Source organism: Periplaneta americana, chromosome 8, assembly GCF_040183065.1.
Source record: "Periplaneta americana isolate PAMFEO1 chromosome 8, P.americana_PAMFEO1_priV1, whole genome shotgun sequence".
NCBI lineage: Eukaryota > Metazoa > Arthropoda > Insecta > Blattodea > Blattidae > Periplaneta > Periplaneta americana.
The window spans coordinates 130123890-130141180 of NC_091124.1; the positions used below are offsets into that span (position 1 = coordinate 130123890).

A 17291-nucleotide genomic window follows, 5' to 3' on the forward strand; every position below is an offset into this window, starting at 1 on the left:
TTGATTCTCAGTAAAAAAAAAGAATGTTAAAATAAATGTTTTTAATATTCTTCTGAGCCCAGATAGTTCTTTAGGTCAGAACATTCCAACAAACCATTTGAGGGCTAGGGCGCTTGGACGCTGCCCAGGGTGGACCCCCCAGTCCTCTCTGTCACTGAGGCTGTGGTGATGTACGAATGCATGTAATCATCAACTCTTTCTCGCGTCTTTTCGGTGACATTCTTCAAGCATTGCTGGATTATGCATTCCATCAGTCATTCATTCAGCCATATGGTTTACTATAGTTTGTGCTTAACTGTTCTGAACAAGAATAAAGAGAAGTGCGTCGACAGTCGGTTTAGGATTTAACCCCTCTTGCAGAGGGCTTGTATATTGTTTAATCTGGCGACAACAATGTTCAATGTTTAATATGCCATATCAATGTACGGGCAAAAACATACAACATTAAGCATCATTTTGAAGTTAAACATTCCTATACCCATGCCCATATTATAGGCAGGCGTAGAAAGGAAGGCATTAATATCGAAACTAAAGGTCGAAATGCAGTCTTCTTGTCATTTTAACTAATTAAGTAGTTTCTGAAGTTGGAATTGTGATAGAAAATCTGAAAAAGTACAAGTCTCCTGGTATTGAACAAATTCCAGCAGAATTAATACAAGAGGGTGGAAGCGCCTTATCTGGCGAAATTTATAACTTCTACTTGTTATTTGGCAAAAGGAAATTGTACCAGACCAATGGAAGAAGGAGTCCACAATTTTGTACAGTTATGGAGGAAAAAATTGGCCGATGAGCAGCAAAACTTGTGAGGTACTTATGCTGGTTTTGTTGTGATTATCACAGTACAGAGTGTCTAAGAGGGATACTGTTTACTTCCGCTCGAAGTTGCTGGGCTGGGAGAGAAAGGCTTTCGTACTGTTTCTGTTCACATTCTATAAGGTTAAAACTCTCATGTTTTTGTCGATAAACAGAAATTTATTTCGCTGTTTTTACCATTGCGGGTATGAGAAATGTTACTGATTTCATTATCAATTCCTCTGTTCGTCTCTCTTCATTCTATAGACATACTTCGTTTATTTATGATTTATTTTTACTTTAATATCTTCCTGGCAAAACAGACTACGACGAGTAAACAAAATTGAGATAGGTACAATACATAGGAAGTTAGTGCTAAGATGATATAGAAATGAACTTACTTGCAAATGGCTTTTAAGGAACCCGAAGGTTCATTGCTGCCTCACATAAGCCCGCCAGCGGTCCCTATCCTGTGCAAGATTAATCCAGTCTCTATAATCATACCCCACCTCCCTCAAATCCATTTTAATATTATCCTCCCATCTACGTCTCGGCATGCCTAAAGGTCTTTTTCCCTCTGGTCTCCCAACTAACACTCTATATGCATTTATAGAAATGAACAGACAGATAAATTAGAATAAATACAAATTGACTAAGGTAATCCAATGCAAATTATATAATGAACATTCAGATAAATTGAAATAAAAACATATAAATTAACTTCAGTAAACAATTAATAATAATGAGGGAACAGAAACCTAAATAGATTTGTTAGTTAGAAATAATTTTTGTACAATTTAGGAAACATTTGATTATGTTGTTGTTTTCTAATGCCAAGCATTTGACAATAAAGTCATTTGACCTCTTGCATTCCAATATTTTTCAAAGATATTATCATGGTCAGCCACTGAAGCACAGATTTTGAGGTGTTCCGAATACATTTCTTGGTTTGAGTTGCACAATGTGCAGTTAGGGGACTGATATATTCCAATTCTATGCAGGTGTTTGGCCAAACAATCATGGCCTGTTGTCAATCTAAATGCAGCTACAGACGATTTTCGTGGTAAATCGGGAATTAACTGTGGATTATGATTCAGAGAGTTCCATTTTTTCCCCTGAGATTGTGTTATCAAATTTTGTTTGTTGAAGAGTAAGTATGTAGATTTAATAAATCTTTTCACAGAGTAATACATAGATTTAGTAACAGGTCTGTAAGTAGCAGTGCTGCCCTTCTTTGCTAAAGGATCCGCATTCTCATTTCCCAGATTCCACAATGGGATGGTATCCATTGGAATACAATTCTTTTATTGAGTGATATCAATTGAGAGAGCATTTTAGTTATTTCTGCTGTTTGAGATGAAGGTGTGTGTTTAGAGACTATTGATAGAATAGCTGCTTTGGAGTCTGACAATATAACTGCATTCTTAAATTTATTGATGTGGCATAGAAGATTCCTGAGACTTTCACTTATTGCAATGATTTCTCCATCAAAACTTGTTGTTCCATATCCTAGACCTCTATAAAGTGAGAAGAGACAGCATGTAACACCTGCACCAGGTGTACCGGATCCTTGATCACCAGAGAACAAGGTGCTTGTTCTCTGGTGATCAAGGATCCGGCTATGTATAAATGAAGCCAGTTTTGTGGAGGGTACCTAATATTAATTGTCTCTAAAGACAATTGTTTCATTATTTCAGTGTTTACTTTTGATTTCAGTATTTCTTCTGTTAAATTTAGACTATATTCTATATTTAATAGAGTTAAAAGGTTTGATTTAATTTGTAAGTTAAATAAGTGGTTCTCGTGGTTGACTAGAACTTATTTATTCATTTATTCTATTTTTAAACCTACAGTGTTTACTTTGGTTCTAAAAAAAAAAAGAAAGAAAAATATACATTCCTGAAATAAAATAATTAATATTGAATGTTCTTTTTATCACAAATTGAAATGTTCTTCTACCTGTGTAACTTTAGTGATATACAACAGTTTTCTTCTGGACTTAATAGCCTGTCCATAAACCATTGGCATTGATCACTGCTTACAGAATTAACAAGGCTTTGGAAATAAGTCTACTGTATGTGACAATGCAACATCATCCCAAGCATCTGCAATGAGATCCCACAATTCGTCTGCATTCATAGGTCACCGACTCTGTAGTTACACATTAACACCGCGTTACACTTCCGTACACACATTTTCTATGGAATTTAAGTCAGGACTTCTTGGCACCATGGAACCTCTCGACATCGTCCCTGTGAATGTTGAACCATCGCTGCACGGCGACACGTGTGTACCGAAAAGTCATGTTGGAATTTTATTTTGTTTTCGGGCTTAAACACACGAACACTAGGTAGCATCATATTTTCCAGTTGACTATATTGGTGTACTGATGCTCATTCATATGCCCATGAATCCTCCATAGCGCACTGCCACCAGAATCAGAAATCCATACCACACCGACATGGGCAAACAACCACTGCGTTATCTCTGGATCACATATTCAGGGTCAGATCTCTTGGATTGTTTTGGTCGATATAGGCTACTTGAACTGATCCTGTGCTGTGGTTCATAAACACGTCATCTGAAAAAATGACCTCTTTCCATGGATAGTTGTAATGGATTTGGCAAAATGCGACACGATCAATTCAATGGTCTTCAGTCAGAACTTCCTTCACCGCTGATCTTCTCTGGACAATATTGGCACTATTGAGCCTTTTACTAGCTGTTCTGTTGGAAGCAGGAAATTCTGTGCCAGCCACAAGCATTTTGGAAGTATGAAATGAAAGCGCTTCGAACGTTCTATTAACATAAGATCTTGTTGTGGTGTTGATGCCTCGGGTCTTTCTTCCACTACGAGTTATGTATCCTCGCTCTTGATACTGTGCCCACCATCTGGACGCTGTTCTAGTCGCAACTCCATAGCGTTCTTCAGCTCGAGCCTTGCTAAATCCGCCTTCCTTGATCAGTGCAATTACTTTGGCTTTGACGTCCATATCTATGGAACTGAAATACTAATGATGATTTTCGAAGTGGTTGTGGCTATTTATAGACAAAATCTGTTAGTAGGGCTGGAAAGGGTCACGTGTCTAGGACTCTAGAAATAACACGAAATAAACGGTAGTCATAAACATAGTAAGCCTGTAGAGTGAAGAGAGACGAACAGAGGGGATGAAAATAACATTAACAACATTCCTCATACCTGCAATGGTAAAACAATTTTCTCTATGTCGACTAAAGCACAACAAACGTTGCAAATATACACAAAGGCCTAGGTTACCTAGGCAGTTGCCTAGGGTGGAATTTTCTCTCTCTCTCTTTCGTTCTCTTCTTTTTTCATTTTCATTTTACAGTGAAATTTATTTTTAAAACACTTGTTGGTAATTTCTGAAATTTCTTCTTGAACACCTTGTGGAAGTCAGATGATGTTTTGTTATCGCATTGTCGCGGTCGTGGCAAGAGTGAAAGGTAAGTGTGCAGCTGCATAGTTATATTGTTATGCCGGTATCACATTATACTATGAAACTGCTTAAGTTTAACTGCTTGTATGAACGACAATTCATTGTTGAAAATCAAATTGCATATTGTGTGTTTATTAGCTATTTATTGCTATGAATAGTAACCACAACTCTCTGTTACATTCACAATATAATAGCCTATATTGTCAACAATATTATTTAATCATTTTCCAGCATGTGCACTATATAATTCCGCAAAGAGTTGGAGTTTATTTTTCAATTTAGTTTATACTCCTATCGAAGTAAGTAATACTCGTAATAATTATACCATCAATAAAAACAATGCTTAAAAATAAACAACAGCCTCCTTTCAAAAGTCAATTTTGTTTTAACAATGAATAAGTTTGAATATTATGTTTCTTTGCATAGATTCTAATATGCATCCTCCGATCGACTTTGATAATTGCTTTCTCTCTGACGAAAGTCCGGAGGAAATCTTTATAATTCATAAGAGGCATATATTTTGATTCCAGTAATTTATTGCTTTCTGAATTGTAACATTTCATTTAAAATGTAAATAAAACCATTCCGAAAGCCTATCTCTCATAGCGTAACAGCTATGAGGAGAAGTCAGTAGTGTCCCCATTAGACACTGAACAGAAAACAGTCACAAAGCCTTTCTCTCCTAACCCAACAACTTCGAGTGGAAGTAAGCAGTATTCCTCTTAGACACTCTGTACTGTGATAATCACAACAAAACCGGCATAAGTAACATTACGAGTTTTGCTGCTCATTGGCCAGTTTTTTCTTCCATGACTGTACCTATTTTTAAGAAGGGAGACAAGACTCACTGTAGTAACTTTCGAGGAATATCACTTTTGTTGACATCGTACAAAATTTTGTCCAATATTCTTTTGAGAAGATTAACTCACATGCAAATCACAGAAACCTGCAGAAAAGTATATTCTATTATCCATGTGCTAAAAAGGATAAATGTTCATCTTCCTTCTTGCTTTAAAAAAGTCCCTTGTGCAGATGCTTGTATTCCCCTATTTTGACTATGCTGATATTTTACTGACTGACCTTTCCAGCGACAACAAAATGAAACTTCAACGTGCTCATAATTTGTGTGTACATTTTGTAAGCCATGTTCGTAAATATAATCATATTACTCCATCCCTGGAAACAATAGGTTGGCTTAAACTAGATAAGAAAAGAAATTTACATTCACTTCTCCTTCTCTTCAAAATCTTGAACTCTTCTATTCCTTCGTACTTGTCGTCTCGCTTCACTTACCTTTCTTCCCATCATAATCTGAACACATGCTCTCGCCATGAAACAATACTAACAATACCATCCCATTGCACCTCCTCATACTCATCCTCTTTCACAATAGCCTTGCCAAGACTCTGGAATTCATTATGTACTAGCATCAGGGACTGTCGAAATAAAATTGAATTCAAACGCAAACTTACTAGGCACTTGGTCAGTAATTGAGACTCGTTCAGACATGGTTTCTTGTGAATAGTTCTCTTCATCTATCACAAAATATCTCAATATATGGTAATTTCATTACTGTAGAATTTTGTTATTCTTGGTTTAATTTGTAATTCAGTAAATACAAAAATATTCTTTGTTCTTAACTTCTATGATAAATTGTCTAGCTTTCATTAATCAGGTAATCTTGTCGTACTTTAATTTTTATTGTAATTGCAATTGTAATTTTATTCTTCATATTATAGTCGTAATCCCCTGGTAGAGGGGGAGAGAAGGCCTGATGGCCTTATCTCTACCAGGTTAAATAAATAAATACTACTACTAAGTCCATATGTAGATGAAATTATTGGGGATCATCAGTGCGGTTTTAGGCGTAATAGATCGACTATTGATCAGATTTTTTGTACTCGACAGATATTGGAGAAGTAAGGGTACGGTCACACAAGCTACATTTGTAGCAAGTTTTCTGCTACAAATGTAGCTGCCATAATTGTTGCAAAATGGGTGGCCACACGGGCGCTACAATTACTACTAGTTTCTGCATTAAATGTCACGTGTGGCCACATGACATGCCACACGTAGTGATATTTGTAGCTAGTTCTTTTGCGTTTTGCAGCACTCAGCAGTAGTGTAGTGGAGGCTTTCTTCCGAGATGGAGTATGAAGCCAAAGTCGCTTTGTGCGTGTTGTTAGTGTACATTATTATGGTCAAACACAATTGTAATGTACATGAGAAGAAAATTTAAGTGCCATAAAGTTAACTTTTATTCCTGCGTCGATTTTACAACAGGCATTATTGTTCGTCAGTAACAATTGGAAGTATGGTGTGAGTGAAGGGTTTGCTGAAAGGCTGTATGAAGACCTAATTTCTCGTGGTTCTGTAGAAGGGTCATTGGGGTTGTATGACAGATTAGAAATGCTCTTTCCTTGTCAATACACGAATTTCTGAAGCATCTCCTAGTAAAAAGCAGTTTTAAACATGACCCAAAACACAACTCAAAGAGGCAATCTGTTTGTAACATATTTGAGAGATCTGTCTTGTAAAAGATTTTTTTTTTTTAAACCAAATGAAGTCGCTGTGAAAGGTTTACTGGAACGCTGTTGTATAGATTTTTATTATTGAAGGAAACCTTTGGTCGAAAATGAAAGAAAAAAAATGTGTACTCTCAAAGAACGGTATTTTGAAAAGAGTGTAAGTAAACACATCTATCATAAAAGTTCTCTTTTTCTTGGTTTTGCAGAATTCTTATTGGATGTTGCGGCAATTTAAACTTGACCCTTATATCCCAAAATACAACTCAAAGTGGAAATTTCTTTATAACACAATAATATTTATAAACAATACTGATTTGTGAGGTCCTGCAAAAGAATTGTACGTTTTTTTACCAAACAAAATTGCTATGAAGGGTTTGCTAGAATGCTTTTGTATACATTTTATTATTGAAGAATTCTTTAGGTCAAAATTGAAAGAAGAAAAATGTATGTACTTTTTAAAGAAAGATATTTTGAAGTGTGTTAAAAAATATGGCAACTTAGCTGGACTATACATAAGCGAAGCACTATTTATTGACACTGTATTGTTAGTAACAAAATATGTAATATATATTGGAATCGTATTGTTATAAATCTGTCAAGATAATAATTTCCCAACTAAAAGTCAATCTCCCTCTCTACTTCACTCCCTCATAAACACATGTTGATTCTGTTGTTATGATTACATATACATACTGAGAATTTCAACCATTAAAAAAACGGGTTTTCCTTCAAATTTGTGAATGCCTTTCTCCCATTGTACATCTTATCCAATAGAAAACAGAGTTTACGTTCTCTTAAACATGATAGATCATGTTTATCAGATTATTAAATTTTGGGGGAGGGGGAAACTGAAAGGTGAATCTTAGGGTATGTTACAGTCTCAGTGTCTCATAATAAAGTTTTTGACAAACAAAAGATAGTCTAATGCTATAAGATAAGCGGGGTGGTACAAATTGTGATATCTTATAGCTAATTCGAGAGACGAATTTCACTGCACTCATCAATGTCACTTGTTTTATTTTTGAATACATTAGGCCTGAATAAAATGCCAAGGTTGTTAATGTATGCCTGGCTGCAAATTCAATTACCAGAAGGGAACTTAGTGGTGATATTTACTTTTCCTTCTGGTGAAGTAACAAAAAACAGGAGTAAGATTAAGAAAATAGTATTTAAAATTAGCTTACGTGTGTATCCATATGCATTTGTAAATTTACATTGCACTAAATTATTGTAATTCTCTACTGTAAAATGAATAACTTTGATTTGTTATTTCACTGTTTTTAAAGTCTTAATCTGTGTGTCCTTTACATGACATTTGATATACACTTTCTATCTCATTCCTAAAAAAAATAAAGCATGGGCATTCATTTTACACAGTTGTTTGTACTTTTATTACAACTTTTTTTGTTTTCTTTTGCATGATATTTATTCTTTATTTATTGTCAGTTAGTAGATAAAAGTCTTTTGATTTATATATTCTTTGGCTCACTGAGTCTCCTCTGGGAATTACTAAAGTGGAAATAAATATTGATATAAATTTAAAGTTTAAAAATATGGATTTTATAATAAGAAATACCCAGTAACTAACAACAATGTTAATTCGTTTAAGGTGGAAAATTATTGGTCACGAATAGGCCTAACATATCAGACGTTTGTTGCTAAGTTTTATTTTATTATTACTATAATTATTCGTTGTTTCTAAAATTAATTTTTGCTAATAAAGGATTGTTAATACGTGCGGGTAGTCTACTGAGAGGGAATTTTTGTAGAATAACTTTACAGCATATTTAAATAACTTGAAAGTTTTTCGTTGAATAAAGAGACACACGAATATCACTTCATTAATGACTTTATTGCTGATCATTGCTTGCTATTATTATTATTATTATTATTATTATTATTATTATTATTATTATTATTATTATTATTGTAAAATTAAGAAATGTATATAAAAAATTTATACAGGTTTTTCTACATATCATTTAAAAACTACAAAATGCCAGATTGAGCCGTGTTTGGATCCAACAATTATGCGAAGAAAACTAAAGGCAGAGAAGTCAAATACTTCCAGTTTACAAGAAATGATGACCTGGCTACAATATGTAAACGAAATGACAAACATACTGACACACCGCACATCGCAGCAACATTTGTAGCTGCACGTGTAGCCACCCATGTTGCTACATGTGGCCACCCAACAGCAATAAATGTCGCAGAAAAAATGAACCCGGACTCATTCGAGTTGCGACACGACCTTGGAATGCGCCAAACTTGCTACATTTACTGCTCCGTGTGGCTGCTTCCATTTAATTCAATGCAGTCTATAATTCCAGCTACATTTGTCGCAGAAAACTTGCTACAAATGTAGCTCGTGTGGCCGTACCCTAAATGGGAGTATAAGGGTACAGTACATGTTATTCATAGATTTCAGAAAGGCATATGACTTGGTTAAGAGAGAAGTTTTATATGATATTCTTATTGAATTTGGTATTCCCAAGAAACTAGTTCGATTAATTAAATATGTCTCAGTGAAATGTACAGCACAGTCCGTATAGGTCAGTTATTATCTGATGCTTTTCCAATTCAATGCAGGCTAAAGCAAGGAGATGCACTATCACCTTTACTTCTTAACTTTCCTAATGACAAAGTCTAGAGCAAAGTCCAGAATAACGGGGGGGGGGGGGGGGGGGTTGGAATTGAATGTTTTACATCAGCTGCTTCTCTATGCGAATGACATAAATATGTTAGAAGAAAATAACAGCCAGAGCTAAATCGACGGATTTATAAGGAAACTTGTTTACTGGTAGATATTACTGGACAAAATAAAATTTATTCATTCCAGTGCATGAAAGAACTCGTGGAAAATTTAGCTACGTATCTTATGACACGACAAATTCTTACTTTGTTTTTGCGAACATATAATTAACTTTACACAATTTTAAACAACAGCTTTTTTAATTCTTCGGGAAGAAACTCAAAACAATCATGGCAGTATCAGATAGATACTGAATCCATTTCTAACAGTTGCATTCAACTGGCTGAAATTAAGAAAAAGATTTATTAAAATATGGGCTTACTAATGGAAGGTTAAAAATATAATTTTTTCGCAGTGTAGATTAGTTTTAGATCAAAAGAATGTAAGAATACCTCGTGCTTGCAAAAGAAACTCTTACAGTTTTGATAGCATTTGCAAACTTGTATTTATGCAAAGTAAGTTTTCAGTCTATGATTTTCATCAAAACAAAAGCAAGAAATCTCCTTCAAATTGGAAATGATACAGTTGTGTGCATATTGAATACAGAGCGAAGATTTGAGAAGCTACTTTCTCAAAAACAGACACATTTATAGCATTAATTATTTTTTACTTTAGCTATAACTACAGAAATTTTTATCTTATTTTTATGTTCATTTTGAATGCAACATAAATGTGTTAAGGCATTTTTGTTTTATTTTGTAAATCATCTCGCGACCCCCCCTTAGCTCTTTACATGACCCCCCCGGGGGTCGTGACCCACACTTTGGGAAACATTATTCTAAATTTACAGATGTTATCATGGACATAATACAAGGACGTATAACAGAGAGGCCACGAACATCACTACATCAGCTCAGTCGAGAGATTGGGTTGTCATATGGCAGTAAAGAAAGTAATGAAGCTCTACCCATACAAAGTAACACGGCTGCATGAGTTGGGACATTCCAATTTGCTAGCCTGTATCAACTTCTGTACTCATTTTTTGGAACAATTTGAGACTGCGGACGAGCAATACATATTGTTTGAGACAACTCTTGCAGTTCACTACATCTTCCACTACGGTACACATATCCCTCACCACTCGTAGGACTAACTCTAAGTTACCTATCAATGAGGTGTCGAGGCCTCAGTACGTAGAAACTTGCTGTGCATTAGTGACGACATTAATTCAAATTGATTGGCGGGAAAGGCCGAAAATATTTGATCACACAGTATAGTATTTGTGGACTTAGAAAAGGCGTGTGAGAGAGTGGATTGGAACAAACTGATGAACATCCTGAATAAAATAGGTGTGGATTGGAAAGACAGGAGGCTGTTCAGTAATCTATATGTGAAACGAGTCAAAGTCAGAATAGAAGAAAGAAATGTCTGAAGGAAGTGAAATAGGGAGTGGAGTACGACAAGGATGCCCTTTATCATCTACCCTGTTCAACATCTACTTGGAGGATTTGGTGAAGAACTGTTTTCAGAACATGAGAGGGGTGAAAGTAGGAGGAAGAAGAATAAAGTGCATAAGATTTGCTGATGATATGGCATTGTTAGCAGAAGAGGAGACGATACTAAGGGATATGCTACAGGAGCTAAATGACAGCTGTGAGCAGTATGGGCTGAAGATAAATGCAAACAAGACGAAGACCATGGTTGTCGGAAGAAAAATAAAGAAGGTAAACTTGCGAATTCTAAATGAGGCAGTAGACCAAGTGGACAGTTTCATATACTTGGGATATACTATAAGCAGTAACATGAGCTGCTGCCAGGAAGTCAAAAGGAGGGTAGCAATGGCAAAAGGAAGCTTTTAATAGAAAAAGGAGCTTCTGCGGACCTCTGGAAAAAGAATTAAGGAAGAGACTAGTGGAACGCAACATTAATGTTATTGTTCAGTCAACTGTCCAAAGACAGGTCTCAACCTCGCAAGTGATACCAAGAAGACACCACTTATGAGCAACTAGGCCAGGAGATAATGGAGTAGGGTGGCCATGGTGATGTTATAATTTGTCAAACTTGCAACAGAAATTGGAAGTTTCATGATATCACAATGGAGCAAATGTATGGAGCACACTTTATACAGAAATAGGCAACTGAGCTCTTCGAAGAAGCAAGTATATGATTCCACCAGTTCAAGAAAGGATTTTGCAAGGACTTGCATTGTATGATGAACACTACAAAACCCAGAATATTCGTTTGTCAGTGTGTGCCATGTACTCAAAGGAAATTTCTCTGTTAAAATATGTTTCAACATTCTGTGTCATGGAAAGACTATTTTTTGCCCACAAGTACGAAGGTTGTTCTGAAAGTAATGCCTCCTATTTATTTTCACAGAAACTACAACAGATACAGAGAGCATAATAAGACAGTTAAATAGAGCAAGATTTCAGCTACATTCATTCATTCATACATAGTGTTCTGCCCATGGGCAGGTCTTTCACTGCAAACTCACCTTTCTTCAATCTTGCCTATTTTCTGTCTTCCTCTTTGCCTCTGCATATGATGCATATATCTTAATGTCGTCTATCATCAGATATCTTCTTCTGCCCCAAATTCTTCTCCCATTACCATTCCTTGCAGTGCATCCTTCAGTAGACACTTTCTTCTTAGCCAGTGACTCAACCAGTTCCTTTTTCTCTTCCTGATCAAGTAATTTCTCTTTTTATTCCTAAGTATACAACTTGTTTCTTGTCTTTCATTGAAATAATTATCTCTGTTTGCCTCAATTGGATCCTGTAAGACAGATGTTCCCAAACTTTTTGAAGGTGCAACCCACTTTTGGGTGAGACATTTGTTTGCGACCTCCCCTCTCCCCCCCCCCCCCATTACCATATCAGTAAGTCAGTGATTCCCAAACTTTTTGAAGGTGCAACCCACTTTTGGGTGAGAAATTTGAAGACATGGAGGGAATAATGATGAATGTCACATTTTCATTATTCTGAGATATTACAATTTTAAAGTTTGAAACTCTAAATGGATACAATACTTGCAATTAAATTACACATACATATTATAACAATGGATTCACAAAGTTTCGTGAAGTTTTGTTTACCAACAATGGAGAATGAGCAACAATAACGTTGTAATGAACAAATAAAAGCGGAAATAAAGGTGAATGTCTAAACACTTCATTGTATAACACTGTTAATATCCTACTTTACTCGATTTAACTCAAACTTGGACGTGTGTAAAACCATAAAATATGCAATTTAACATTATAATTATACAGGGACATCATTTTACTTTTACTAACATTTTTAATATTAACTTGCCTGGATCAACGCCGTTTGCTACCCCGTTCCACGACTGGAGTTCGATGATACTGGCGTAAAATACAAACAAATCACTTTACTAGGTATAGGAGGGAAGAAAAGTAGTTCATTCATTTATGTAAACTATGAAATATTGCGCTTTTGAGTTTGATCATTTTCATTAGGTTTTTGTTTAATCGAAATACAGTACAGAATTAACAATGAGTGTTTTTACTCACGAACTGAGCTGTCCATGTGGACGTAGTCATTATGCAGTGTATAGTATACTGTCTACAGCACATTATCGTACAATATAGAGAATGAAGTTAAATTGAAAAATAATCATAATATGGATACCGTAAAGAGGGGTGACTTTGAATGCCGAGGTGACTTTGAACAGTAATTTAGCGCCTTTCTGAATTAAATGCTGTACCCAATTGCGATAAAACTGTTTAAGTTGTCAATAAACTAGTTCAGTTCTTTCGGCGTTCAAAGTCACCCCACTTTACGGTATTTAAACACATTTTTTAAAATGGTGGCCGTTTATTTCGATACAGGCTTCAGTTCTAATGTGCATATTATCACACTATAGACTATTGTACCTAATCCTAATTACCAGTTTCGTTCTTCGTACTAGTAACTCATGTTCAAATAATTCCGTAGGCCTACCTACTCTATAAAAGAGTACTTTACGTACTATAAATTCAATCTTCGCTTCTGCCCGATCTGAAAAGTTAAAATTACTCAGACATACTATCTACTGTCCGTCCAAGTGGTTATGTCGTAGGGTCGTAGAAAGGGAGAAAATCACGTGACAGTTAATTACTTAACGAGGCCCTTTTATTTAAGTTAATTTAAACAGTTGTATAATATTATGTAGACGTCCAATTCCTAACAGAAATTAATGTTCTGAGAAAGGAGCTAAGACAGCCCAGCCACTAGCTGGCGAATAAAAGCTGGGGGGGGGGGGGGGAACCGGGACACGACGTAGGCAAATGGACGATAGTACCTGTGCGAAAATGATTCAATATTGAAAGCTCTTTCGTCACTGGAAAACGCGAACATATTTTTGGAACGTACTGTTTACTATGATCGTAAGGCTACTATGACTGTATATGCAGTCTTGCATCTGTGTGAAGGACGGTTGAACTTCATTAGTAGAAGGGGTGGAGTGAAGTACATTCAAAAACTCAGGTACAATAAAAATTGAAGTAAAAATAAAATGATGTCCCTGTATAAAATAATGGAGCAAGAGAATGTATTTACATATCTTCTGAAATCACTCACAGTGTGGTATATTGCCATAGAATAGCTTTCATTCTTCTTTCGTGAGAAGCTTTGACAATTCCTGGAAGTAAAAAATTAAATAAGTAAAATATTGCATAGTACTACAGATGTAAACTAAGTTAGTGACTAAATATTAATTATAAAAAAAAATACCTTCAAATCTTTCCACTTTAACAAAGGTATTTGTAGGATCTTGGTGTAAGCAGGGCCTGGTAGAGTAAATTCCCCCTCTTGCAGTCTTGAAGGTGTTTTCCTTGTATCTGTGATACAACTACTGTATCCCATGGTGTGTTGTAGCTCCCAGATCTTAATGACATAATACGTGGCTGTTCAATTTCCACTGTTACTTGTGTCAGAGGCCTTGTAGGTACATATAACTTACTCTTGTATTCTCCATTAGAGGAGAATAACACTGTCCATTCTTTAAAACGTCTGATTGCACTCAACAACTTGGAATGGGCTTGGCTTAAGTCTGTTGTGCCGTATAATTGAGTAGCGTTTTTGCAAAAGTCGATAGATGCAGAAATCAAGATTTTACAGAAATTACATTTTTTAATTTAAACATACAAATATTTATTTTATAACAACAATTTTCACAGGAAGCATTCTTTGTTCTGAGACAATGAATGTAGGTTTGAAAAATATAAGCACTTTTTTTTATTACTTGTCAGTTTTAGGCGCAAAAAAATAAGAATTTTTTCAAAAGTCGATAGATGCAATCTATCTTCATATGAATCTCATTACAACACAATAAAATTTAAGAAAATTATTAGTATCAAAACAAAATTACAATTTTATCACAAAAGGCTGATGGGACACATCTGCTAGAACTGTTGTGTACAAGTTCTTTGCCTCGCCTGTTACTTCGAAATACTGCATGAGTTTCTTAACGTCATTCTTTTTTACTTTAAACACCATGTTGACTTCTGGAAGAGCAGGGGAGTTTAACACATTATCGCATGTTTTAATTCTTGGTTTTAGCAACCACACTGCCACTGGACACGCTGTATATGTGTTCTGCACTGTAACAGAATCATTGCGATGTTTTCCCAAAATTTTACTGTAAGTGATCACTCGCTGCGGAGCCATCTTAAATGTCAGTGTCAATCTTAACACCTTTTGAGCACTCGATTTTAAGTCCATGATTTTCCAGTCCTTGTTGAGATTCTTGTTTGTGCTATGATTTTCTAGCATCTTGTAGTCATTGGGGTCAATATGCCTTCCATTCTCCTATAGTCTTTTTCTACTCTTCCGAAAACACGATCTGGAGCCATATAGCTATGACGGCGTATTGGAAAGAAAGAAGAATGCGAATAAAAATATTGTTTTGCTCCAAAAATGGCATGAGAGTTGCCATCATAATGATATTCTTGTTCTGATTGGCACAAGAATAAGAAAATTGATGAATGGTGGAAGGGGCATTAGTTGCGGATTTTTTTCCAGATTAAATAAAAAAATCTAGCAATGCAGATGCGACTTAGTTACAACCCCTTGATGACTGGGTTTCCAACCAAGTATAGAATGAACTATTCTTAATTTCATGTGTTTTTAATGTATCACAACACAGAGGTTGTAGAACCATACTTGTCTTGAGTAGAACACTTTCCCCACCGATAATTTCGGTAGAGGTTGATTTTGTTGTAAGTCAAAACATATCTTTATTACTTCCGGATTATCATCTTTCATAAATTTGTAAAACTTGTCTCCACGGAATTTTTGTAGTCTATATTGGGTCCTGATTTCATTTTTTTTAGCAAGTCTGTCTCTGCCTTTATTTGGAATAGGCCTATCTTGCAGGTTAAGCAGGAATCAGTACAGGGAGTTTTAAATGACAGGTTGAAATGAATGAAAAATATATGTTTATACTTCGAGAGTGAGTAAGTCTCAAGTAGTCCCAAGTTTTTTTGTTTCTTTTTTCACAGAAATTTGTCCACATTTTTTTAATAGAGAGATCTGGAGGCAGATATCTCCTAATATATTTTCCCCCAGTATAGTGGCTCTCTCTGCATTTATATATCTTTTTATCATTTTAACTGCTATTGTAAGATTCTCATGCTTCTTACCTGCAGTATTTCCTCCTCTATTTTCCCTTGGTAACTGTCCTGTAGAGTAGAATCTATTTTGCCAGAAGAGACGATCGGTCCTTTGAGAAACTAGTTACGCCTTGGAAACTTGATACACAAATAGGCATTATCTGTCCATCTGTTTTCCTATTACTGTATTTAATTGACACACTTTGTTTTCTTTTCGAAGACTCGGTATTCACTACCCTACGCTTTGGTGATATAATGGTCATGAACTTAATAAGTAATTTGTCTTGATTTATTTTGCATAAAATCTTAAATTTATTGTGAAATACACTAATGTCATCAAAAGTTAAGTCTGCCACTTTACACTACCTACTTCCTTTAGTTTTTGGATTGGAGGAAGAGTTTGCAAGTCCATGAGAGCATTTTATATTCGGTTCATGCTCCTTTGTTTTACGCTTTCCTGTACGAGGACTCTTCTCTTTAGTTCTGGATTTCCTACCACCCACTACTTTTTGAATCATAATCATTTCATCTCCTGGATCCATTATTTACACACAGAAACTATCTAGAATATCACAACATTGGAAAACGTTCTTACTTAAAACTCGTCTGAAGTCACTCGTGAATGAATACTGTTTTGAAAAGTATTTCACTTCATATTCGCCATTTCACTGTCAAGTTGAGTGGGAGAAATCGATAAATAGTTTTCGCCTCAGTAATTTACGGTTATGCGAGAAATCCTAAACAGTGAAGCTTTAGTTTGGGGAGGGAGGGAGATCAAATAGCTTCTGTCTCAGCGATTTACCGCTAGGCGACAAAATAATAACATTCCAATTCTGCCGGCAAACCTACTTACTTACTTACAAATGGCTTTTAAGGAACCCGAAGGTTCATTGCCGCCCTCACATAAGCCCGCCAGCGGTCCCTATCCTGTGCAAGATTAATCCAGTCTCTATCATCATACCCCACCTCCCTCAAATCCATTTTAATATTATCCTCCCATCTACGTCTCGGCCTCCCTAAAGGTCTTTTTCCCTCCGGTCTCCCAACTAACACTCTATATGCATTTCTGGATTCGCCCATACGTGCTACATGCCCTGCCCATCTCAAACGTCTGGATTTCAAGTTCCTAATTATGTCAGGTGAAGAATACAATGCGTGCAGTTCTGTGTTGTGTAACTTTCTCCATTCTCCTGTAACTTCAT

The 17291-nt window shown here is 35.7% G+C and overlaps 1 long non-coding RNA gene across 6 annotated transcripts in view; it reads right to left on the reverse strand.

The window, feature by feature from the left end:
- The window catches only part of LOC138705043 (uncharacterized), a 136225-nt gene that overhangs the window by 104362 nt on the left and 14572 nt on the right, over window positions 1–17291 (reverse strand). For 4 of the 6 annotated variants that reach the window (XR_011333549.1, XR_011333551.1, XR_011333550.1 and 1 more), the window contains 2 exons: window positions 14057–14117; window positions 11971–12251 (listed from right to left, as the gene is read on the reverse strand). The exons of 1 other annotated variant lie outside the window; for it this stretch is intronic. This is a non-coding gene — a long non-coding RNA (uncharacterized lncRNA). The remainder of the gene's footprint in view (window positions 1–11970; window positions 12252–14056; window positions 14118–17291) is intronic. One more of the 6 variants, XR_011333548.1, reaches the window with a different exon arrangement.